Here is a 25,471-nt window from a genome sequence, read left to right as displayed (position 1 = left end):
TCCATATAAAGCTCATTTCATTAGTCCAGTCAAGGGCATGATTTACAATCAAAATTCTGCTATTCCAGATATGGCCACAGTTGGTAATTTTAAAATTGTGGACTGATTAGCTGCTAATACTGAATGCATCTTTGTGGGTTCTAAAAGAAAACAGTCTGAATTTTTTTTCTATAAAAGTTAGACTATTACACTTTACATGTCTTTACATGTAAAGTGTAAAGTGTTTACATGTCTTTACATGTAAAGTGTTTACATGTCTTTACATGTAAAGTCTTTACACGTCTTTACACTTTACATAGTCTAAAAGTTAGACTGTTACACTTTACATGGAGCCACCCCTGAAGACCATTTGGAAACTCCAAGTGGTGCAGAATGTGGCTTGAAGGGTAGTAAATGGTGCCAGATAAACAGCACACATAACACCACTCCTTCATGAGCTGCACTGATTATGGGTACTATATGTTTCTATTGCAATTCACAATGCTGGTGGTTACTTTTAAAGCCCTACATGGCTTGTGAGCGAGGTACCTGAGAGATCGCCTTTTTCAAAGAGTCTCTATCCATCCAACCAAGCCAAGCAGAATGGGCATGCTGCAGATCCTGTCAGCCAAAGAATGTGGGCTGGCAGGGACCAGAAAACAAGCTTATTCTGCTCTATGGGACATCCTTTCTTCAGAAATCAGGATGACCCCAACCCAGTTAGCCTTTCATAAGGAAGGCCCTGAAAACTTGGCTATGTTCCCAAGCCTGGGGCTCTGAATGTGCCATGGATTTCATTTCCTGGCTGTATTGCTAACTGACTCCTATGTACAGTATATTTAATTTGGATATTTTTTAGTGTTTTTATTGGTTTTACTGCTTTTATTGTTTTAAAATGTTTTTAATCTTTTCAGTTGTAATACCTTTTTTAAGCAGCCCAGAGTCACCGACTGAGATGGGCGGCCACAGAAATTGAACAAATAAATACATATTTTCACAGCATGTAATTCTTACTAGGTAGCTATTTGTATGTGCAGATCAACCCCGACTGCTCTTTAGAAGGCCAGATCCTGAAGTTGAAACTCAAGTACTTTGGCCACCTAATGAGAAGGAAGGATTCCCTGGAGAAGAGCCTAATGCTAGGAAAGACTGAGGGCAATAGAAGAAGGAGACGACAGAGAATGAGATGGCTGGATGGAGTCACTGAAGCAGTAGGTGTGAATTTAAATGGACTCCAGAAGATGGTAGAGGACAGGAAGACCTGGAGGAACGTTGTCCATGGGGTCGCGATGGGTCGGACATGACTTCGCAATTAACAACAAATTTGTGTGTGCAGTGCCTACTCTCGGACTCAGAACAAATATCTGACTAATTCACGCCTTTTCAAATAGTTCTTATTATCTGCTTTTTCATGACTGTGTGTATCTTTGTGAATACTTTCCCTAATATACACCCTCTTTCATTCCAAAAACATATAGCTGAATTCACAAAAATGCAGCTGCCAAAAGATAACAGTGCTTCCATTCTCTAATTGGTTCAGAAAGTGCAAATTTAGGACATTTTTATCCAAATGCAAGCCATAAATTGTCTGTATCTTCAGTTATAGAAACTATTCTGCAGTGCCATGTAAGGTTTTGTTGCAAGACAGCTCCCGCTGTCTCTGCTGCCGGTAAGCATTTTGTATAGATATTCATTTCCTTGATGCCCTCCCATGTCTCACTATCAAATGCAGTGATAACCAATATTTTGTGGCCTCAGCTTCCATGCTGTCTTCGGCATCCATGCTGTTCTTGTTTCTACCAAGAGTAAGGTTGATGCTGAAATCCATAAGCCAAATGTTTCAATCTGAAGGCAAGATGTTTGTTTCTTTGCAATGCTGAACTGTGGCAATTGTGCGCATCATAGTGTTTTGCCAAGCGTCAGGACAGTGATCAGGTGCCAGGCAATTCTTTTGGATCTAGAGACAATAAGCACACCAGTCTATAAAGTTAGCCGACAAAAGCTAAGTGTATTAAAACAGTTTTGTTTGTGTTTTATCCTGGTGTCCAATTATCTTCTTGTATATATGTGTGTGTGTGTGTGTGTGTGTGTGTGTGTGTGTGTATGTATAAATACACATGTATATGTGTAAATATATATATGTGTGTATGGGTAAATATATATATATTTGTTTTCTGAGGTTTTCGCGGGTGTTTATATGTAGGTCTTTGGTTATTCGGGTTTTCTCCCGCGTCAAATTGGAAGTGTCTTGGTGACGTTTCGATGAAGTCTCATTTGTCATCTCCAGGCTGGCGCCCTCAGCCCCACGCCCCCAGAAGCAATGTGTGGTTGTAGCTGCTTCTTCCTTTTAACTGCCAGGAAGAAACAGCTACAACCACACACCGCACTCCCCCAGCCAATCAGAGCACAGCCAACCCTCCAGCCAATCAGAGCACAGCCAAGCTCCTAACCAATCAGAACACACCTCCATCCAATCAGAACACAGCCAAGCTCTCATCCAATCAGTTCATACCCCCACTGGCAGTTAAAAGGAGGAAACAGCTACAATCACACATTGCTCCTAGAAGCACGAAGCCGAAAGCACCAGCCTGAAGATGACGAATGAGACTTTGTTGAAACGTCGCCAAGACACTTCCAATTTTACGTGGGAGAAAATCCGAATAACCAAAGACCTACATATATATATATATATGAATAAAACACGATCACCGGGAGAGTTGAAGTAAAAATACTTTACTAAAAATATATTAATACTAAAAAATGTTTTATTCTTTTATTTATAATTATGCCCGGGAGTCGTATTTTTACCAATATTCTTGAATATATATATATATATATATATATATATATATATATATATATATATATATATATATATATATATATATACGATTAAAAAGGTTAAAAATGTGAACCCTAGGGATATTCATAATAAAATATAAAAATGAACACTAGGGTAATAAAAACTAAAGAAGTTTTTAATGGGTTAAAACTATAAAAGTTTTAAAAAGCGCCAAGCTTTCGCCGTCACCTGCCGGCATCCTCAGGGCTGGCGTGCCAGAGAATGAGAAGGTCTTTTTATAGGCGTGCCGAGGTTTGCACTCGGCTCCTTGATCTTGTTATGGGGCCTGATTGGTTCAGCCGTGTGTAGTTGGCCTGCGCTTTTTTTCTCTTCTTAGTTGTATTTTTATCCTCGTCCGTCTCCAGTTCTCCCAACCTCAGATTAGCTGAATGGCAATTCCAGTTATTTCGGTTGCTTTCATGTTCCGATCTCCCCTCAGGCTTGGGTGGTGGTGGACGTTCCAAGTTCCTTTCTCCGCCCCGTTCTGTCCGGTTGCTACTTTTAGAGTCCCATATATTTCCGGTCTCAATGCTTTCGGTTTTAATATGTTTATCATCCTGGTAATCCCGTAAATTGTTACGAGTCTGGTATAGCGTGGGGGGGTATTCCGCATGGTGGAGGGGTCGTCTCTTGTTCGTTGTCATGCCCAGCTGTCTCGCACGTGTCTTACTCCGAGTGCTCAATCCTGGGGGTGTGTGCACAGTCATCGGGGCGCGTCCCTCCTGGTTACCGTGTTCTTCCTTAGTTCTCCCCTTTTTTACCTTGTTGGAAGCGCTCGCGTATGTTCTATGGGAGTCCTCAGGATCGTCAGGTAGGGGGTATGACAGCTCGATCTCTCGCCCCCTGCCGCTCTCCGACTTTCCTTCCTCCTCTCCAACGGTATGTAGGGGTTCATCATCAACCACCTCCCGTGGTTTGTCCTCATAGGAGCTGATCGTTCCAGCTACATGGGGAGGTTTTCTCCTCCTTTCCCGACCAGCTGCGATGTTTCTTTTGGTGTGTGGGCAGGCCATTGCGTTTGGTGATTCCTCCGCATTTCCACCTGCCGTATCTTCCCTCATCTCCTCTTTGTAGCCGGGGGTCCGGACCTTGGTTCCTGTCCCTCCCCTGATCTTCTGGGATTGCGGCAGTCCCGCGGGGATGGTCAAGGTGCCTCGCGTTTGCTTCCTTTCTTTCGAATTGCACCTGGTTCGTTGGGCGGTGCGGGTGCTACCCAGATTGTTATCAAGCCGTCGGGGGTGTTGCCGCCGATTATTGGCACTCCATGATCTTAAGGCTAAATAGGATGGGCATAGGTCAATGTGCCTATTAATAGACTTACTGTCTGAGAGCCATGCCTCTCTAAGAAGGCGGCCCCCTTTGGTGTTATCATTTGCCAATACACTGACGTCACTAAAGTTAAACTTATGGCCTAGATCCACCATATGGGCCCATATTTGGGAGTGACAGTCTCTCCTTCTCACTGCTAATTCTTATATATATATATATATATATATATATCTTTGGTTATTTGGGTTGTGTGTGTGTGTGTGTGTGTGTGTGTGTGTATATACACACATATATATATGGGGGGTTGGAAAGATTGGCATACAGGTGGCTCTTATGCAAAGTAAATACATAACATTGTGCTTCCTTTCATTGTAAGTTTTATTATTTTCCTATGCATCCAGGATGCATCGTGTGCATCTAGGAAGAGTTTGAAGTTGTTGTTATGATAGATTTTAACTACAGTACATCTGTTAGCAGACTAACTCTGCCAAATGCAAAATGTCAAATAAATTCTTGATTCATGAAGACGATAATTTTCTCTTCCAAAAGGTTTAGGTGGGCATTTTGAACTCCTACCTTCTTACAAAAAGGAGGGGAAAATAGATCAAAAATAGATCATGTAAAACAAACCCTATCTTCTTTCCTTCCTTTAAAAAAAACAAAGGAAGATTCTTCCTTAAAAGAGTAGAATAACTAATTAGCATGGATAGTGATGGGGAAGGCAAGAGGGAGAGGAAATGAACAGGGAATCCAAAAAGAGAAGAACTTTGAATAACTTTGAGTTCTTGGTGTTCTCTGGTTGTTTGCTTGCCAAAATTTTGTTACCAGGCTAACTGGTCTGAAGATGTTATCTAATCTGGTAATGAAACACTGGCAAGCAAACAATCAAGCAGAAGGAACACCAAGGATTCCACAGTTCAGCCTGAGCCACATATATTATCTTCGATTAAAGAACTTGAATTCTGAATAGTAGCACTCCAATGTCCAAGATATTTTTGCATATCTTACTGTCAAAAATAATGGGGAAAAATTAAGATCAATAGTGCACTATCTACAGATTCTGTTGCTGAACCTTGATCATATTAATAAATTTTAATTTTTCTACAAATTCCAATAGGCTAACACAGGAATCTAGGTTTCACAAGGTACAGCAGACAATTTTCAAAATCTGGATCAGGTTTTTTTTTTTTTTTTTTTTTAAAAATCTATTTTTCAATTTATTCAAAATAGTGTATGGAAGGCATTCTAGTCAGTTAATGGATGGGTATATATTTTAGCTTCAAATGGTAAGCTTCTGAAAGAAAGGAACTTTGGATGTATAAGTGTATTTATTTTTCATTTATTGATTAAATTAATAAGCCATCCATCTCATTGTCAGGAGACTCTGTGCAGCTTACGACATCCTAAAAGCAAAAGTAGGATATTAAATATTAAATACTAGAATTAGTAGAGATTAGTTAGGTTAGAAACCAGAAATACAATGGGGTGGGGATGGGATCTTCTTCCCAGTCCACTAACCACATTCAAGTTGGAACAACCTCAATTTATGAAGATTTGAGTAAATTAATCATTGTGATAAGGAGTAAACCAGGAATCATTTGGTAAAGGAACATCAAGTATACTGATAAGTTAATAAAACAATTTTACCTGTGCGTTCTTATTTAAAACAAACATAGTGGGGCAAACAATGGTATTTTTATAGAATCTGCTTGTCATCCAAATGAGACATCTTTAATTAACCCCACATAAATCTCACCGTTTTGCATCACTCCACCACTTTGAGCCATCAGAAACCAAAGCATCAGAAAAGAAGTGCCTTACATGGTATGACACAGTATTAGAAAATAATTGCTATGCAAATTGTTTTGATGACATGAGCTGATTGGTTTTCTTCCATTCTCTGAAATGAGCAGCTTTAATTGAATTCACTGCATTAAATCATCCTTCTGTGCAAATTTAGGGCATCACTAGCATGTCAAGGAAATAGATTAGGAGGGGGAGGGGGAGAGGAGAATAGAAGTGCCAGGTGATTTGGAGCTTGTCCTTTAATTCCATTGAAATAAATTATACTGCTAGTGTATACTGCAAGTGTATACTACAAAGTAGTGTTTCGTTTATACAACCAATAACTTTAAAGAAAGCACAAACCTTTAAAAAGATCTTGGCTTACCAGTCAATTAGGAGATGAAAAGCTATTTCTGATGGTTCCTTTTCCCATAGAAAGCAGGCAGAAGGACCTTTAGCAGTAAAGTTTGGAGGTGGGGCATCAGGACTTCAGAGTTCACTGGAGTTGTCGATGTGAATTAAGAGTACCATCAGTTAAAATATGTATGCAGATCAATGGCATGGTATACACGTCATTGTCTGTCATTAATAATAACTTGTAGAAGTATGGAAATCTAAAAGGGACATATGAGGGACATATCCTAAAAGGACATTAAAACTGATCTTGGGAATCTTCTCTTCAAAGACTCTCCACAGCTATGTCATAGACACTAAGGTGGACTTTCCTTCAGAAGGCCTTCTCCAAATTATAACAAGCCCTCCATGTTTTCAAATGCAGTGCCATAATATGTGTTAAAGTTTAAATCTGACCCTTTGAACTGGAGCCAAAAGTTGGTCACTTTAATTGACATAGCATTAGTGTAATAGAATAATAAAAGCAATTCATGGCATAACACTATTTTACCTAAATAATTATACTCTATTGTTACTAAATATCTTTTCTTATATCCATCCTTAAAAAGTTATGTCTGCATAACACAATTGGCAAAATGTCTTTATCTACACACACACACACACACACACACACACACACACACACACACACACACTTGTAATTTGAGTTTGACCTGGGGTAGAAGGAGTCAACTTTTATTATTATTGCCATTCAAAATTAAAGAAGGGAAAAATGCTTCTGTTCTGTGACTTGCCTAATCTGACTAGTGAGGTGTAGTGAGAGAATCAGAAGAGACAACTCTTTTCCTTCAGCTTTTCCTCCTTGAACTAATCTATTTCTTTTTCCTTGGTTTTTTTTTAATTTTATTTTAGTCATGGTAAGTAGTGGTGCAGGCGGGAACATGGATTTTCAGCAGGAAAAGGGTTAGTTTTATTGCATGCCGACTGGTTCTGTCTAGATTAGGAGTTTGTGTTTCTATGCAGTGATTGAAAAATGTGTTTTAAAATTGACATATAGTTCCAAAGAATAAAAAAGAACATTATTTTTGTCAAGAAAAGGGAAAAAAAACATCACTTTCACAGGATGGTGGGACTCATGAATGTCAAGAAACAAAAAGGAAAGGATAAGAACTGATTTCCAGGCTAACAATCATCACCTTGTGTCTGTATTTGCTTATTTATTCTCATTTCTTCTGTCTTGTGCCCCCCTCACCCAGGTTGCTGGTTAATTTTCTAGTGAGAACAGAACTGAACTATTTTTTTACCCAAATAATATTTTCCATGTCTTCCTTTTCTCATTTTGTTTCAAACAATGCATACTGCAGTGCTTCATTATTCATGAAGGATATGATTATTTGTGGTTATCAGACTAGAGGGAAGAAGAGATAAAATGACAAGCTCTTTTCACAAAGCCCAACCATCCCTCCTCCCCCCCCCCACAAGTGGTTTGGTATTCAATTTGGAAATTCCACTAGTTAATTGTTAACATTTAAAAACATTTCTGTGGATAGGTTGCTCCAGACATAAACTGCGCATTGGATTGTCAAAGATTTTGGCTTGCTTATTTGGCTTGTCAGGAGGAGCTGGTAAACTCCACTTCTTTCAGCCTCTCCTCCATCACATTTTTCCTGTTTTTCCCCTGAGTTCTTTTTCTTCCCTCTTTGAAGTCTGCATTTTTAAGACAAGCATCTTTTTTCCTCAAAAGAAGGAGAAGACAAGATTATTCCCTTTTCACTCAGATGGCTATGTCTGGATTTGTCTCCCTTGTCCGCTAGCCTGTTTCCACCATTGTTTACATGCTTGGAAGATCTTGATTCTATGTCTCAGAATCAGTTATCTGTTGGGATGAATGAGGTAATCAAAATTGATGAACAAGGAGAAACATATTTTGACCTCCAGGAGACATGATAATTTTCATCTTGTACTTTGTACATAGCCAGATCTTATTTATGGAGTTCAATCTTCTGTAGAGAATTTAGATACTATTGATACCTGCATATTGAACATTAGGTTTAGGAGCTATCTAGATCCTGGTGTTCATTAAAAGATTACATTCATACATTAATGACATATTAATGCTAATATAATAAATCTATTATAGGGCCTAATTCCTTTGTTATAAACTTTTAGGTTCTTACAGATAATACTTCACATTATTATTTCCAGCTAGATACATGAGATTATGCATACAAACTAATTTTGAGTGATTTTGAGAGTGTAAAAAAAAGATAAATTAGCTGGGAGAGGTAGTCTGGTTAAATATGGTTTTCAAAACGTTCTAATTTGTGCTGTAGGCAGTGGTGGGATTCAAATATGGGAACAACCAGTTCTCTGTGTGGATGCTGCTTCTGGAAGTCCATTCTGGGCCTGGGCAACAAAAAATTAGCTACTGGTTCTGCCGAAGTGGTGCGAACTGGCTGAATCCCACCACTGGCTATAGGCTCAAGGTTGACTCAGCCTTCTATCCTTTCAGGGTTGGTAAAATGAGGGCCCAGATTTTGGAGGGCAATATGCTGACTTTGTAAACTGCTCAGGGAGTGCTGTAAAGCACAATGGAGCAGTATAACAGTCTAAGTACTATTGCTATTGCTGTAGTTCCAGTATAATAAGGACTATTATTGTGAATAATAAATAAATAATAAAGTAGTGCAAATTTCTTGTAGGGTTTAGCAGAGGCTCTGTTATGATTCTAGTTCTGTTATGATTACACTCTGTGGACTTCCCATCAACATTGTTGAATTCTGGGAATTACAGAGTCAAGATTCATTCATTCATTCATTCATTCAAATAACTCAAGGCAGCAACACAACACAGTATTTCTCCCTCCTCTTATTTGTAAATGTATTTTAATTGTATTCTCTTATTTGTAATTGTATTCTCATTGTATTCTCATTTTATCCTCATAGTAGTAATCCTGTGAGTAGGGTTGAGCTTGGGATAATGATTCACCGAAGGTCACCGAATAAATAGCTAGGGCTGAAGGAGAACTAGAACCCGGGATGTCTGGTTCTGATCCCACCAGGTTTTGGCCCTATTAAGGTGGATTGGTGGATTTTCAAATTCTGTTCTGAAAGAAAGTAAGTGAAATTTGGGATGGGTGAACTGATGGTTTCAACATATAAAGACAGACAAACAAATTTGTTCAAATGCATCATAAAATTTAAAAAGACTGGAAAGCAAAAAGGTTGCAATGGAATCCATGCATGAGATTTTTTTTTTTTAGTTCCAAATTAATACAGTACAGAGATTTGCTGGTACTGTGTTTCTCATTTTTTTAATTCTACAGAGCAATATTCAGTAAAGCAGCTAACCTACAAACTACTTTAAGTGCACTTTCAACCAGTTTAGTCAGTTAATAATGTGCCACTTGGCTGAACATTTTCTTTTACATTCAAATGGATTATAAATAATTCTGTAGGTTTTCTATGCATTTCAGACTGAAGTATCTCTTTGTGCTTCCTTACTCTGCAGTTCTTTACAGTTAGTCTGTTAAAATCAGACTGTTAAAATCCTACTGAATCTAATGGGGCTTTAAGAATTTAACCTGGTGGATCCTTTTCTCTTTTACTGCACTTATCCCAAGCTCTCCCCTTAACTTCTTTAAATAGTTTTCCAGATGTTATGAAGTTTTTGTAAAGAAATGTTAATAAAGGGATTTTAATCCTCCTAATACAGAAAAATAGAACAAAAATATTAATTCTTAATTTTTTAATTAATTAATATTTTTAATTTTTCAGAAGATCATGTTCTTAGTGCCTGAACTTGCAAAGTATTAGAAATAAAGTTTTAGTATATTATGTTTAGTATATTACTTGACATCATTGAAGCTACATGTCATAAAGATAGCAATTTTAAACTTATAATGTTATTATCGTAGTTCAAATTAATATGCAGATAAGTACGACTGATCTTTAAGTTAAATCCCCATGAGACCTTTTAGTAAATGCAAAAGAAGAATGTAAAATGCATAATTCGAACAATATTTTGTTCCTTCACCAGGTAGGATTGCTTAATTTGAACTTGGTTTTTATCTCAGTTGTTGTAGACTACAAATAAAATAGCAGTAGCACTTAGACTTAGCCCTCTCTAGGTGGTTTACAGAGTCAGCATATTGCCCCCAACAATCTGGGTCCTCATTTCACCAACCTCAGAAGAATGGAAGGCTGAGTCAACCTTGAGCCGGTGAGAATCAAACTGCATGCAGTCGGCAGAATTAGCTTGCAATATTGCATTCTAATCACTGTGCCAGCAGGGCTCTTCTAAATGTACTATTTTTAAAATAATTCAAAGCTAAGCAGCAAAAATAAAACGTTTTCTTGTTTGACCAGTGATCTTTTCCCCCATTCTTAAGGTTGTCCTCCTATAAAAGCCTACTATTTAATTCCTTAGGATTTACTTCTGCACAAATACCCTGAATAATTTGGAAGCATGTTTTTCAGAGCCTTCCTTTCTTTTTTTAAAAAATTTTTTTATTCATAATACAATTAAAACAACAATGGACAAACATGACATTCCAGAATGAATTTTCCAAGCAGTTCCTATCATAGTACAAAAATTTTATACATTGTTCTTAACCTCTATATAAACCTCATCTTTTATACAATACAATTATATATACAATTATATGTACAGTTATGTATATCTTTTAATTCTACCATTAGTTTGAAGTCCAAGCAGTTCTTAATTCATACCAGCGGTAAAATTTGCCCCAGATTTCGAAGTATTCGTGTTCCGTTTTGTCTTTCATAATCATTGTAAGCCTGTCCATCTCAGCACATATTAGAATTTTATGCAGGATCTCTTCTTCCGTTGGGGTTTCCTTGTTCCTCCAATTTTGAGCAAAAACCAGCCTGGAGGCCGTTAAAATGTGTAGCATTAAATAAAGTACGCCTTTGTCATGTTTTTGCGTAGTTAAACCTAATAGAAAGAGTTCTGGTTTTGGTTCTACCGCTTGCTCTAATATTTCTTCCAACCATATTTTAATCCTGTTCCAAAAATCACAAGCTCGCGTGCATTCCCACCACATATGATAGTAAGTTCCACTTTTCAAATTACATTTCCAACATTTAGGGGAGACATTGGTATACATTTTAGACAATCTTGTGGGTGGGAGATGCCATCTATAAAACATTTTGTAAAGGTTCTCTTTGTAAGAGGTGGCCAAAGTAAGCTTCTTGTTTCTTGCCCATAGTTCTTGCCATATATGCAGATCAAAATTAAGACCAAAATCCTTACTCCAATTCAACATAGTCACTTTTACTTGTTCCTCGTACGTTGCCTGATCTAGCAAATAGTAGTATAATTTTTTAATCATTTTATCCTCCGACCCCAAAATTATTTTATCCAATTCTATTGGTTCTAGTTTAATGCCTAACTCTTTTTTGTCTTTCTGATATCTTGCCTGCAGTTGCAGGTATGCCCACCATTCTAATTCTATCCCTTCATCGTGGATGGTTTTCCTGGATTTCAATTCTCCTCTTTCATCTAAGATATTTTTATATGTTATGGTCTTGTCTAATTGAGTAAATTTTGGGTGTACATATATTTCTAACGGTGAGATCCAACTAGGTACTTGGGTATAATTTGGTTGCCAAATTTTTGTCCATACATCAATAAGAGCTTGCCTAATATAGTGACTTCGAAAATATTTATGTACTTTATATTTATGATCCCATAATATGGCATGCCATCCTATTTGTAGGTCATGGCCCTCCAGACACAATAGTCTCCTATTTTTTAGTAATATCCAATCTCTTACCCATACTAATGCTGCGGCCTGGTAATATTTCTCCAAGTCTGGAAGACCAAATCCCCCCCTTTCCTTTAAGTCCTGTAGTAATTTTAATTTAATCCTTGCTCTTTTTCCTTGCCAGATGAATTTACACATCATTTTATTCAAATTTTGAAAAAATTTCTTGTCTAATTTTATAGGTATACATTGGAACAAAAATAAGATTTTTGGCAACACATTCATTTTTATCACTGCAATTCTGCCCATAAAAGAGAGCTGTAGGTTAGTCCAAATATCAAAGTCTTTTTGAATCTGTTCTATTAACTTATCGTAGTTATCCCTTTTAAGCGTAGCGCATTTGGCAGTCAGTTGTATCCCTAAATATCTAATTTTATTTGTGATTTGAACACCAATTCTGTCAACCAATTCATTTTTCTGTATTTTAGTCATATTTTTGACAAGCATTTTAGTTTTTTCTTTATTTATTTTTAAACCTGCTATTTCCCCGTATCTATTCAATGTTTCCATCAGTCTAATCCCTGATTGTAGTGGTTCTTCAATTATAAAAACTAAATCATCTGCAAAGGCTTGTATTTTAAATGTCTCTTTCTTGATTTCTAGACCTTGGATCTGTTCATCTTGCCGGATTGCTCTAGTTAATACCTCAAGAGATAATATAAATAACAATGGTGATCGTGGGCAGCCTTGCCTTGTGCCTTTTTGCATTTGGAAACTCTCAGTCAGTTCTCCATTGATTATTACTTTGGCCACCTGCTTAGAGTAAACTGATTTAAACATATTTAAGAAATTTTCCCCAAAGTCCATATACAATAATTGATTAAACATAAAATCCCATTTTACATTGTCGAATGCTTTTTGGGCATCAAGAAAAATTAAACACATTTGCTTTTCATTATGTACTTCATAATATTCCAATATGTCCAAAACAGTCCTAATATTGTTTCTTATATATCTTTTAGATAGAAAGCCGTTTTGATCAATATGTATAAAATCCACTAAGAACCTTTCCAATCTTTGTGCCATTATTGCCATGAAAATCTTGTAATCTGAATTCAAAAGAGAAATGGGTTTATAGTTCTTAATTTGTGTCAGGTTTGTGTTTTCTTTAGGTATCAACGTGAGGAAGGCTTCTTCCCATAAAGCTGGTATTTTAGCTTGGGTTAAAACCTCATTAAATAAGTCCAACAGCATTGGGCTTAAAGATTCTTGTGCAATTTTATACATTTCTGCAGGTATACCATCTGGCCCAGGTGTTTTATTATTCTTCTGTTTCTTAATTGCGACCGAGAGCTCTAAATATGTTATCTCTTTATTTAGGAGAGTTTTAAATTCTTCTGGCACCTTGGGTAAATCGACTAGTTGTAAATACTGTACTATGTCATAGTTATTTCTCTTTTCGTCGTCCTTATATAAATTCTTATAAAACTCATATGCCACTAGCTTTTTTCCTTCGTTCTGGCACACCATATCACCTTTGGCGTTATAAAGGTTGGTAACTCTCTGCTTATTATTGTGTTTTTTGATTTTATAAGCCAACCATCTCCCTGGTTTATTGGCATTTTCAAAGAAATTTTGTTTAGTACGTTTTATCTGCTGTCCTAGATCTTCCTTCGTAATAATATCCATCTTATGTTTAATTAAATCAATCTGTTGTTTCAAATCACATCTTTGTGGTTCATTTTGCAGGTTATCCTCAACTTTACGTAGTTCTTCTTCCAGTTGTCTTTGGCGTTGTGTTTTGATTTTGTGTTGCCTAGCCATATAAGAAATTACAACGCCTCTCATGTAGGCTTTGGTTGTATCCCATAAATTTTGGCAGTTTGTATCCTCCTTCTTGTTTGACTTAAAAAACAGATCCAATTGTTCTTCTAATTTTGATTTGAATTCTTTATGATTTAAGATTGCCCTTTTTAGAGTCCATCTCCTCGTGTTTTTTTTCCCCTTCCATCTAATTCTAATCGGATTGTGATCAGCCCAGCTGTTTGTATCAATCATAATCTCCTCTACTTCTAAATTTAAGTCAGCTGACATCCACACCATATCAATTCTGGACCAAGATTGATGACGTCCAGAATAAAAGGTAAACTGTTTTTTTCAGGATTCCTTTCTCTCCAAATATCCTGTATATTAAACTCATCTACCATTTTAAAGAAAATATCAGATATTGTTCCTCTAATTTTTTTTCTATTCTTTCCACATTTATAATCTAGATTATTATCCACAATTGCATTATAGTCACCCATTATGCAAATGCTATCATGTTCCAATTGGCTAATAATGTTGTAGAGTTTCTTATAGAAACGTTTTTGCCCCTCATTCGGGGCACAGAGCCTTCCTTTCTTAATGGAGCCTGAGGCCCACATACTTTTGAAGATATTCTTCTCTCAAGACAGAATCAATCAGAGTTAATAAAAATCTTGCATTAGGAAATGCTGCAGCTTGCTTTAATGTAGTTAAAAGTAATTTATCCACACTTGATTTTTTAAAAAATTATAACTGTTATGTTACTGCTACAATAATTCTCTGAATAGGCGATGTTACAGTTCTGTGGAAAAAAAGAAAGATATAAATAGCTTACCTTCATATAGGGAATGGCTTGGTCTGCCCAAATATATTTTGAACAATTTTTTAAGCTGAAAATTCCAAGAATTATAAGAACATGGGAAGTTGGTTTATGGTGGATCAGCATATATGTACATCTAATCAAAAGGGGAACAATCTTTCAGGGCAGACAAAGAGGTGATATCAGAATCCGGAGGTTTGCTCATTAAAAAATGTGGGAAATTGTAATTCATGGGCTTGCTGCCTCAAAATGCTGGAACTGCTTTTCACTACTTGGTTACTTTTTAACTAAAAAGTTATATGAGGGGCTGCTTCTCAGCCATCTACCCATCCCACCAGATATAACAGAAAGACACGTAAGGGGTTCTGTTGGCCGGATGTCTTCTCGGTCATCTGCCTGTTCCACCAGATATAGCACAGGGGGATGTTATGAGGTCTGTTGGCCAGAGAGCTACATTTGGGGGGGGGGCAGGTGGTGGACCTTTTCTTCAGGGAGGCCTGCACAGTGACTGAATTTGTTGGATTTATTCTACATCTGTTCTTCTCAAGAGCAGTTCATGGAGGGGGTCATATATCTCCTGTTCCTTGTTTTCACACAGAACAACTCTGTGGTGGATTGTCTTAAAAGAGAAGAACTGGCCCAAAGTCACCCTCAGCCATGGCTGAGAATGGACTAGACCTGAGTCTCCCCTGGTGCCATTCTAACCTCTTATTTACTACACCAGTGAGATTCTAAACAGAAATCTTACTCGGTTTCTTCAAAGCATCTGTGTTTCATTCAAATTGTCATTTAATAAATTATAATGCTAGCAGTGCTTTATAGGGCAGTATACGTTATCAAAAAATTTTCTTCCATTCTCAATTCTTAAATAGTAAAGAAATAGACTTGTGTTTTTGTGAGTAGCAAATTGATTTCAAACACATAAGGGAAATCTGGCCTGTGATCCAATTAATCTATTATGGTGGTTCTTCTGTGTATTTTGACTCATTTCCCAATCCTGTTCCAATATTCTTTCTTCCTCTCAATGTTCAAAGACGTTCTTGAAATAAGCTTTATTCAGTGACCTAGCAATAAAAAAGTAAGCTAAACTTCATTCTGTGTCCAGGGGAAATCTCCATCAATTGATGGAGCAACTGAGGAAATGAGGCTAAGATATTTGTATCTTTGTGATTGTAATGGGTTTATAGGTTCTCCATACATAAGTGGATTGAATATGGATATTATACATTATGATTTGTTTTATTATTTAATTTTATCATATTATGAAGTATTTTGAGTTTTGTACAATGCCTGGAAACGTGCCACATGATATATCTGAAGACAGAAGCTTCTTCACCCATTTAATGAACTTACCTATGATACATGAAGTCAAATTCCTAGAGTGCCTACCTGTAACTGTGAAGTTATTCATGTGAAGTATTTACACCACTTTATCACATTTGGAATGCTGGATCCAGTTTTGGTTGCCATGATATAAAAGAGATGTTGAGACTCTAGAAAGAGTACAGAGAAGAGCAACAAAGATGATTAAGGGACTGGAGGCTAAAACTTAAAAAGAATGGTTGCAGGAATTGGGTATGTCCAGTTTAATAAAAAGAAGGACTAGGGGTGACATATTAGCAGTATTCCAATATGTAAGGGGCTGCCACAAAGAAGAGGAGATCAACCTAGTCTCCAAAACACCTGAAGACAGGACAAGAAGCAATGGATGGAAATTAATCAAGGAGACAACTAGTCTAGAACTTAGGAGAAATTTCCTAACAGTTAGAACAAGTAATCAGTGGAACGACTTGCCTTCAGAAGCTTTGGGTGCTCCAACATTGGAAGTTTTTAAGAAGAGATTGGACAACCATTTGTCTGAAATAGTATAGGATTTCCTGCCTGGCCAGGGTGTTGGACTAGAAGACCTCCAACTCTATTTTTCTGTTATTATATGTTTCATGTTTAGTCATATACATATATCTTTTTTTTTTACAGGGCCAAAAAAAGAAGGACAGAAAGATCAGGAAAGCAGCAGGCCTACCATCTCATCCCCCAAGAGACTGGTAGTAGCAGCTACCAAGCTCCATTCACCAGGTATTTGTAATCTGGGAACACTTCTTTAAAAAAAGGTTTTAAATTTGTAGGTGGCAAATTATTAAAATGTTCTGGAATAATGTCTAGGAGGTCAATGCAAATCTGTACAAGGCTGAACAAGAAGTGTGTACCTGTTTTTAAATGGTTAAAGCAGCTGTGTCTTTTTCCACTGTGTGGCCATTTCAAAAGCTACTTACAGCATTGGTTACAAAGCTTCTTATATTAAAGTTATAAATTTATTCTGATTGATTAGGGGAAATGAGAGAGAAGAAAAGCAAAAGTGTTATTTATTGTTTAGGTTGCCCTGCATGAACACAAACTCTATAAACATTAAATCTCAGACAGTCAAGCATCAGTAAGCAAGTTTATTATATGAACAGACAAAGCAAATTGTATCAGATTATCTCTGGATGGAACAAACAATTTTTTTTTCTAAAAATGAGGACATTGTTGTTAAAAGTCTAAAATATGGAACTTATTTCAGAAATAAATGAGTTTAATTTATTAAGAAATGCTATCATGTTGTGCATAGTATACAACATTTTTACCTGTGGTTATTTTTTTAATATACTACTATATTGTCAAATAGAAGGCATTGTATTTTCTATGGATAATATAAGAAGAAAAATAAATCCTGAGTTTTGGCTCATGTCCAAGCCTGTGTTCTGCTTTTCCTTTAGTACTTTGTCAGCAGTCCCTGCATTTAACTGCAATATTGTTTTCTATATCTCTACATAATTAAAACGCCACAGGTGGAGACACGAGGTTGGTAACTGTGAACAATAAATGAAAAAGTCATTGAATATATGCATGTGTACTTAAAACTGCAGTATTGATTTCACTTATTAGTAAGAGTTCTCAATAAAAACACTTTAATGAACTAAAATTATTCTTCAGTTAGTGAGATAATTGGAAGTTTAAATGTTTAATGCTTAAATGTTTCCACAAAAATAATTGCAAATAAAAATAGCATGGAAAGGCATTTACAAATTTTATCTCCTCCTTCCCTATATAATGAAAATTTGTACAATTAATGGATTAGCTTATATTTTAAAAGCCTATATTATTTGAATTGTGAAACTACATAATTTAATGCAGAATATCATGAAGAGTTCTTGTCAATGTTCAATAGCATAAATACAGCTTTTGCATTCTATTCTTTTATTTTCAACAAAAGATTCCTTAAGTCTTTCTTGCTTTCAGCCATCAAAATATGTCATTGACATATCTAAGTTTATTTCTGTTTCTTCCAACAATTTTAATTCCAATTTCTGTTTCTTCTATTCCCACATTTATCATATATTCTGGATATAAATAAATCAAGTGACAATTTATAACCTTGGTGTATTCCTTTCCCAGTTATGAACCATTTAGATGTTCAAATTTCATTCTAATTATTGTTTTCTGATCATTTTATAACCTTTTCTTGTGATTTGATATATCCAGTTTTTCACAGGATAATCATGTTTGATGTGGCGTATCCAGTCACTACTGTTCTATAATATATAAAGAAGAAATAGGTATATTTTTAAAACCTCCTTGCCTTTCAATTATCCATTGGATACTAGCAATGTCTAGGTACCCAGCCTTTTCTGAATCCCACATTTATATTTGACAATTTTAGTTCCATGTACTGTTGAACTCTAGATTGCAGAATTTTGAGCATTACTTTGCTAGCATGCAAGTTAAGTAAGCTAAGTGGTTTATATGCAAATATACACATAGAATGTAAGTGGAAACAATATTAGTAGCATAGGTCTGCCAGGAAGCATATCCACTGTTTCAGATGAGGTCTTCACTTGCACGCTAAGGTACTTAAATTTAACTAAAGGAAATCTCAACCTTTCCCTCTTCTGAAAACTAGATCTAACCATCTTGGCCATCTCCCTAGGCTTTCCATGATATTATTTTTCATTCATACTACTACCGCCCTGTTACAAGTGTGTACCTTTGTTACAATAGTTCTAAATGACAGATTGAATTGAGTGCGACTGATCTCCCAAATGATCTTGAAAGCCATTTTGAAGGCTTAATGTTGCTTCTCAGCATGACCTGGGCTACTTATGGGGAAACTGTCAGGGAGCCAAAAGAAACAAACCAATCTGAATATATTCTATACCCAACTCTGGGCGAGGATCTCTGTGACTAAATATATAATTGCAGCAAAAGTTTATTATTTGAGTGGAGTGTTGTTTTATTTCAAAATGCCAGAGATGAAACAGTTTAAATTGCTGCTCTATTTTTTAAAATTATGACAGCAAAAAAGGAGAGACAGCTGTATTGCATAATAGCAGGACAATACATGCCAGCATTTTAAAGCAGATGCTCATTTTCTGTAGAGCTGTTTAGAAAATGTTGGTGGAATGCACACTTTAAAAATAATCCTAACATCTCATTTTAAGAACAAAAAAACCCCTCAGCTTGGATTGGACAATTTTCTATTTCAAGGAAAATATTGTAGCTCAAAACTGATGTACTGATTTGGACATTCAATGTATTACAAATACAAATTTATTAGACTAGTAAGAGAAGTCTGGGTCTGATAGATGACATTCTATGGACATTTGAGAAACAGATGGTTTTCAGTTTATCAAGCTTATTTAAACAACTAAGAACACATTACATTTTGTAATACCCATTTCTCAATTGGCAAGCTATGAACCATGCTGCTATGCACTACCTGAAGTGGCTGAAGTGAGTCAGTATCCATCAAACAGTATGCACATTAGGATGGAAATCAAAATATGATGGTACTGCAATGTCTCCTTTACCAAAGTATTTTCTGTATGCTGGCTAATCTAAGAGAGGTGGTCCAGCTGTTAACGGAAATTGTGCAATGGGATCAGAAAAATGGGAAGGGCAGATGAAGAAAATATTAAGAAGCTGTTTCTCGCCAACTACTATATAGGAAAATTGTTATACTTTCCTTTTGTTTTTATAGTTAAGGAATTTTCAATGGAGGCACTTATTCTGCAATTGCTTGACAACTTTCATGGAATTTTGATCTCTGCAAAACTGCTGAATGATTATACTATTGGGCCTGATGAGCTAAGCAGAACATAGAATAATAGGATTGGAAGGGACCTTGAAGGTCTTCTAATCTAATCCCCTTCTCAAGGAGGAGACCCTATAACATTCTGGACCAATGGCTGTCCAGTCTCTTTTTGAAAACCTCCAGTGATGGAGAAACAACAACTTCCAGAGATAAGCCGTTCCACAGATCAATTGTTTTCATTGTCAGGAATTTCTCCTTAGTTGTAGCTGGATCTCTCTTTAAAGATCTTCCACCTGTTATTTCTTATCCTGCCCTTAGGTGCTTTGGAGAATAGGTGAACCGCCTTTTCACTGTGACAGATCCTCAAGTACTAGAAGACTGCTATCATATCACCCTTAGTCTCTCTTTTTTTTAAAGACTAGAAATACTAGATCCCTCTATTGTTCATTGTATGGTACATTCAGCCCTACGTGTGCTTCCAAATATCACAATATCACTGGATTCTTGAATATGTTTAAGAACTTTCTGTGTACTAAAAGTACAAGGAAGTGCATTCCTGCAATCTTTCATGATGATGAAAAAAAAGAGAGAGATTTCCACAAAATCCCTATTTAATTTCTGTCTTTGATTATTCCAAATGCACTCCCAATAGGAGAGTGGCATCTTGGAGGTGGTTAATGGATTAGACAGACCCCACCTCATCCCCATGCACACTTTGCTCCCTTCCTCCCATCTTGATTAATTTAATTTCAACTGAATTTTAAAGGTGCGTTTTTTATTTATTTTATCACCTATTTATTTTAAATACATTTTATACTGTATTTTAGTTACATGACTGTAAGCTGCCTAGGGTCACCATGGTGAGATGGACAGCATAGAAGTTCAATTATGAATTAATTAATTAATTAATTAATTAATTAATTAACATCTGGACCGGAGAAATGTTTGAGGTGCTATCACTGAAGTTTAGAAATCAAGTATGAAAGACATTTGGCTATTAATAATACGGGTGTCATTTCAAGACCTCCCTCATTATATAGAAGGAGGAAGAGGATATTGTATCTAAAGATAGTTAATATTTTTTTATTTTTTTACTTTTTTAAATAATTCAATATAATTAATAATTGGATAAGAATTAGACTGATTATTGGAATGAGATTGAGAATGGTTTGGAAAGAACGATGCAAAAGGTGACTATTCCAAACACATAGAAAAATGCGATTAAAATACAAACGCCTTATCATTTTTCCTATCTGGCTACCATAAAATATCCGGGAAATCATTGTTCTGACTGTCTGGTGTATTTGGGGCTTCTAACCTGCTTCCAGTAAAAATATGTCTGTCCATGCGTGAATGGTCTTATCTTCTAACATCTATGTGGGGTACAATTTAAAGCATTTCTAAAGCAATTATCATGCCTGTGCCCTAAATAATATCCTTCCTCATAACTTCACCACTGCATAAAAAGATTCAGAATCATTCTATGTGCATTGTATTTTGTAGATTCTCCATATGAAGCAGAAAAATGGTAAGACAATATGCATGCTGAGTTGTTCTGTTAGTGCTAGATGAATAGAGAAGCTCAAGCTTATCCACAAGGACAAACTCACAAAACTTAAATTACAAGGACAGTTCAGAGCATTTAGAAAGACAATTTAAAGGTATTCAGTTCAAATATTGTGAGGCTGTAGGGATTTGGAAGACTTGGACAAAGTTTCAGGGAATTTTCTTTAATTAAATCTGAAACAATTTAGCTGCGGAGTCCCTAAGGAAGTCACTCTGAAATAGACTCACTGACCTCATTATTGAATAGCTTTGATGTTTCTTGGATTCCTAGTGTTTTAGATACAAAGCATATTTCATTTTTTAAAAATTATTATTTCTTTCTATCCATATCATCCTAACATTAACAATAGAAGATATTGCAAAAAAGCTCAAACAGTTCTAATTGAATCCGAAGTATAGCAAAAGCAACAGAACTAATATCAAGGTTGTTTGTCTTCCACTATTGCCACAACATATTGTCTACATTGCAAGGTAGTTCAGACAATAAGCAGGCCCAGTTGAACTAATTCTACTTTACATTAACAAATTCTTGCAAGTCTGGAAGTACATTTCTCCTATCACCTTTACAACTCAAAAAGCTAGGGAAGGTGCCATCTGAACTGAATTCCTACTGCAAGCTAAGGCTGCCTCTTATCCAATCATTGCTGTGGCTGTGACTCTTCTGCCATATCCCAAGGTCATTCCCACATACCATTACACCTTAACAAGTGCTTATTAGTGTCTAGAAAACACAGGCTAGAGCAGGGGTGTCAAACTCACAACGTCACATGATGTATCGCGATGTATTGTGACTTTTTTTCCAGCAATGGGATGGACGCTGTTTTGGCATGATGCATCCAGCCCATGGGCTGGCAGTTTGACACCCCTGGGCTAGAGGTTTAACTTTTTGACTTAGTTATCAAGTTGTTAGTGATTCTGAATCAACCTCTCACATATCTCTGGGCCATTTGATATCAGAACAGATTTAATTATTTTTATTAGAAGTCATTTCTATTGACAAAGAAAGCCAGTTTGTGGAGTGGTTAAAGCAACACACTAGAAAACTGTTTGCAACTTTAGGCATCAAGGGTGAACTTGGGCCAGTCTCTGTCTCTGTTTCCATCTCCGTCTCTCTCTGTCTCTATCTCTGTCTCTGTGTCTGTGTCTGCAATAGGAAGAAGACAATGGTAATTCACTTCAAAAATCTTGCAAAGAAAATTCAGTTGTTATGAGTCAACATTGCCTTGAAGGCATGCACTGTTGACAAAAGTTGGGTGTATCAGACAAGAATAAAATACTATTTTGCATTGGGTTTCAAATGGAAGGGAAATTAGTATCCAGTATCTGAATGAATAGAGAGAGAAGTGGAGAGGTGCAACCAGCTTTGCCATTGTAATTCCAGTCATTCCTACTCTTCGTTCATTGGACAAACCCAGAGCCCTGTATAAGTGGCATCCAAAACTCTTCATCACAGAAAGACTATATGCAACCAAAAGCAATGCACAAAAATTGCAAATAGAGTTGGTGCATTGCAAATACTAAAAGTAAAACTAGAGTGTATTCCTCATTCCAGCCTCCTACAGGTCTAGCAATACCTGATATTCCTCATTCCAGCCTCCTACAGGTCTAGCAATACCTGAATTTTTCTTTTATTAAGAATCAATTTATATGTTATGCACTTACTGAACAGTACATAGCTGGAGCAGCATATTTATCATTTGTCCCAAATTGTTCAAAACAACCATATCTTTCAAGGTGTGGTCCTACACAAAATCCTATTTTAATAAAACTTGTTTCTAAAATCACCAACTTCCTATAAAACACTAAAACTTACTAAAAGCATCCATTAGGCAACATTTTTATGTTTGAATAATAGTAATACTGCCATTCTGGAAAAAAGTTCTTATCTACTCTCTGAAGGTTTTCTGTGGGACCCACAACTATATAATCTTAGTGTAGTGTAAATATCAATTTCAGAAAATGTCTTTGGACAGAATTTCCAGGCCTTCAGAGTGTTTTCTCACCTTCCCATTTCTAGATAAATTCACCAGAAGTGCTATTTGGCACCTGCAGTTCATCAAAAGCCTGTGGAAAGTCATTGAGTCCCATGACAGTCCTTGAACACTGACGTCAGTTCTAGAAAACATCTGTGAGCACTTCAGATTATTGTGAGGAGGAGGAGAAAATAGCCACAGAAGCTTTGATGTGGCCACCAGCATTCAGTTCCGCAATAATTATATTTTAGGCCTGTTAGGACTCAGGCTGCATATTATGACTTGTATATGTGATTTTAAAAAAAAATAAAACTAAAGTAGCTTGCTGTATTAGTAGAAACAAGGCCAGTGTATTCCTTGAAATGTGAAACTCTTGTGATATAATTTTATTATTGACAGTGGTGTACAACATAAACTCATTTATTTGCAACCTCAGTGGTCTTCTGCATCATTGTAATATTTTGGAAAAATGAAAATACAGTTTCTTTCAGGAACAGAAACATTTTTCCTCCTCATCTCTTTCTTCCCCCTCCCTCTTTTCTCTTCAGGTAAGTGTAACTGCCTGCCTATGCAATTACTCTTCTGCTAAGCTAGTCAGTTTTTTTTTTTCCAAAGACAGTTGTTCACTCCTCTCTGTGAGAGGAAAATACGGAATGTGTTTGTTAGTCTCAGCACCACCTTCACCCCATTCCCAATGGCTTGTGGCTTATGCCCCTCATACACTGAAAATTAATTTCTTTCCTAAGGAGCTTTTATAATTATGAAAGGTCCCTATGTAATTTAGAACACAGCTAGTTAGCATTTTTGAGCCAGTGAGCACCTGGGAATTTTTGAGAACCTGGTGTGGACCTCTCCACAAAATGGCTGCAATGAATAAGATATACTCATTCATCAAGGCCAAAAGGAAAATGTTCATTTAACTGAAAACAAGATATTAAGATGGTTTCTTTGCTCTACTTTACTTCCCTCCCATATGATCCTTACCATTGCAGCTTCCCTTGTCTTCCCAAAGATGCATCTTTGGGATAACTACGACCTGGATGACTGAGAATCTCCATAGACATTCCCTTGTCTTTTTTCAGGCTGGGTAGATGGATATTCAAATAATTTTATTTTCTAAGGATACCCATGCAGGATCCAGAAGCCTTTTTAAAGAAGAAATAATGCTGCTTTGCTTTCTAGCATATTGGTTGCTATTTCATTTCTTTTACAGGTAGTCCTCAACTTGAGCCCAAAATTTCTGTTGTTAAGTGAGACATTTGTTAAGTGAGTTTTGCCCCTTTTTACAGTCTTTCTTGCCATAGGTGATAAGTGAATCACTGCAGTCAATAAGTTAGTAATCCGATTATTAAGTGAATCCAGCTTCCCCATTGACTTTGCTCATCAGATGGCCACAAAGATTGTTAACTTGACCTTGGGACACTCCAACGATCATAAATATGAACCAGTTGTCAGGCATCTGAATTTTGATCACATGATCATGGAAATGCTGCAACAGTCATAAGTGTGAAAAATTGTCATAAATCACTTTTTTCACTGCCATTTTAACTTTGAGTGGCCACTTAATGAACTGTTGTAAGTCGAGGTATTATATTTTCAAAGTCTAAAGGTTAGCAATTAACATCAGGGGGCTTGCCAGAAATATTGGTAATGGTAATTTTTAGATACACAAATACGAATCAACTTTACTTTCCTTTTATAACTAGGTATCACTAATCATCAAACTGATTATCTGGACAGTAAAGTGATTATTGTAATACAGTTTCACACAAAGCCTTTCAGGAAGATACTGCAGAGTTATATAGCATTTATCTGAATCCCCTCTGCAGGGTTTCATGCAAATAGCTAATTGTAGAGAAATAAGCTTGATGGTGTGATTTTCCAGCATCTGAAAAGTCTTTGAAACAGCCTTTGATTTTTCTGGAAGAAAGACCAATTCTAAACCCTTATATCAGCACTAGCACCAATATTTATATTCTTGATATGACAGATAAACGCATTTTTAAAATGCCTGCATCCAAGTCTTCTATTGATTCCTTTCTGTGTTTACCCCTAATCTCTTTATTTCTGATGTTCAGAAATGAGTTCCCTGACTTAGGTAATCATACTAGCACCATCTGCACACAAGAAGAAAGCATCGACAGATTGGGGAAAACATCACGGTTTAGCAAAGTAAAGATAGAAAGATATTTAAAGAAAAAGCCTAAAGCTGAAACTGTGAAGCAGTTAAATTAGGACTGAGCATGCTCAGTGGTAAATGGAACACTTATTGGCAGCA

General features: G+C 36.3%; 1 protein-coding gene across 2 annotated transcripts in view; it reads left to right on the top strand.

The window, feature by feature from the left end:
* MTUS2 (microtubule associated scaffold protein 2) overlaps positions 1-25,471 on the top strand; it is a 90,997-nt gene that overhangs the window by 16,235 nt on the left and 49,291 nt on the right. For both annotated transcript variants that reach the window (XM_039323628.1, XM_039323630.1), the window contains exon 3: positions 16,561-16,659. The gene's annotated coding sequence lies outside the window, so the exon portion shown is untranslated. The remainder of the gene's footprint in view (positions 1-16,560; positions 16,660-25,471) is intronic.

This window comes from Crotalus tigris, unplaced genomic scaffold (genome assembly GCF_016545835.1).
Source record: "Crotalus tigris isolate CLP2741 ecotype Arizona unplaced genomic scaffold, ASM1654583v1 scf7180000024280.1573445, whole genome shotgun sequence".
NCBI lineage: Eukaryota > Metazoa > Chordata > Lepidosauria > Squamata > Viperidae > Crotalus > Crotalus tigris.
Note: the sequence above shows the minus strand (reverse complement) of the source record. Positions and strands in the feature narration are given on the sequence as shown.